General features: G+C 44.6%; 1 long non-coding RNA gene across 1 annotated transcript in view; it reads right to left on the reverse strand.

Moving 5' to 3' along the window:
- LOC309535535 overlaps positions 1–1962 on the reverse strand; it is a 41682-nt gene that overhangs the window by 11872 nt on the left and 27848 nt on the right. The gene's annotated exons all lie outside the window — the stretch shown is intronic.

Here is a 1962-nt window from a genome sequence, read left to right on the forward strand (position 1 = left end):
AGCACTTCTTTCAGGTGTGGTTCTGTTTTTTGGAGCCCATAAAATCTGTAAGAAAAGTAGTAATCAAGTACGGTAAGTCATGGGGCTGGGTGGAGGGAAATTACCCTCTCAACTTTGATGACTAAACATTGAATGAAAGTTTAATTCTTCAACTAATTCTGGTGTTTATTATCTCTTTCCCAGGCCAGTACTTTGAGTTTCGTTTCTCCTGGACAATTGTTTCCCCTACATTTCAGTTTCCTGAAGATCTAGGCAAAATTGTCTGGTGTACGTGTCCATGCAGACTCAGCTATGTTGTGGCTAGAACCCAAGAATTCTTATCACTGTTCCCTCCCTTCTTTAAACAACTGACAGAAAACTGCTTTTGAACCCTGGGAATCTGGTTGTCAATTATGAGAACAGGATGCTGGACTAGAGCTACATTTGTCTTGATCCAGCAGTGCTCTTTTTATGTTCTTAAAATGCCGGTTTAACTTGTTCCGTTAGACAGATTTGTAAAAATGTTTCCAAAGTTGAAGATCTCCAAATGTATTTTTGCATCAATGGAAATTGGTATTTTTAAATATATAGGATTCAAAAGGAAACATTGGGTGTTCTGAAGCTGAACAAGAGTGCAATGCCAGCAATATGTATGACCCAGTTGTGAACTATTGTAGGGTACAATGAGGAGAAAGAGAAGTACAGTGGTACCTCGCAAGACGAATGCCTCGCAAGACGAATGCCTCGCAAGACGGAAAACTTGCAAGACGAAAGGGTTTTTGGTTTTTTGAGTTGCTTCGCAAGACGATTTTCCCTATGGGCTTGCTTCACAAGACGGAAACGTCTTGCAAGTTTGTTTCCTTTTTCTTAAAACCGTTAATACAGTTGCGACTTGACTTCGAGGAGCAAGTCATAGCACGCGGTGTGGTAGCCTTTTTTGAGGTTTTTGAAGACTTTGGTGATTTTTGAAGCTTTTCCAAAACTTTTCCGACACCGTGCTTCGCAAGACGAAAAAATCGCAAGACGAAAAAAATCGCGGAACGAATTAATTTCGTCTTGCGAGGCACCACTGTAGTAGTTTAGAATTGCCATCATTCCTTTCTCCATCCATCCATTCCACCCTTGTTTATCTCCCCTTATCTCTTTCCATAGCAGCTACATTTCTCTGGTCCTTGCTCCTCTCAACTTCTGGGGAAATGAGCCATCTGAAAAGTGTGATAAGGGGAGATAATTGAGAGGTGGAGAAAAAGTTCTGTGGCCTTCCCTTCTCTGTGGCTATTCCAGCTTCCTCTGACTGTCTGCGGGGTAGGGTTGTCACCTCTCCTCAGGCCTGAAACCCTAATGAAAAGCCTAGTTTATTGGGGGGGGGGAGAGAATTGCTGCTGGGAGGGAGCTCCAAAATAAACTCTCGTAACATTTAGAACATTATGTATTACATACGACAGAACTGAAGAAGAAGTGGTATCTGAAGAAGTGTGCATGCACACGAAAGCTCATACCAAGAACTAACTTAGTTGGTCTTTAAGGTGCTACTGGAAGGAATTTTTTTTTGTTTTGAATACGACAGAACGTTAGCAATACTTTTATTAGAACATACTGGCCTTGTAATGCATTAAGTTAAAATTGCTTTTAAGCACGCGGGTGGCGCTGTGGGTAAAACCTCAGTGCCTAGGACTTGCCGATCGTATGGTCGGCGGTTTGAATCCCCGCTGCGGGATGAGCTCCCGTCGTTCGGTCCCAGCTCCTGCCCACCTAGCAGTTCGAAAGCACTCTTAAGTGCAAGTAGATAAATAGGGACCGCTTTTTAGTGGGAGGGTAAACGGCGTTTCCGTGTGCGGCGCTGGTGCTGGCTCGCCAGCTGCAGCTTCATCACGCTGGCCACTTGACCCGGAAGTGTCTTCGGACGGCGCCGGTTCATGGCCTCTACAGCGAGATGAGCGCGCAACCCTAGAGTCGGACACAGCTGGCCCGTACAGGCAGGGG

This window comes from Podarcis vaucheri (assembly GCF_965113315.1).
Source record: "Podarcis vaucheri genome assembly, chromosome: 6".
NCBI lineage: Eukaryota > Metazoa > Chordata > Lepidosauria > Squamata > Lacertidae > Podarcis > Podarcis vaucheri.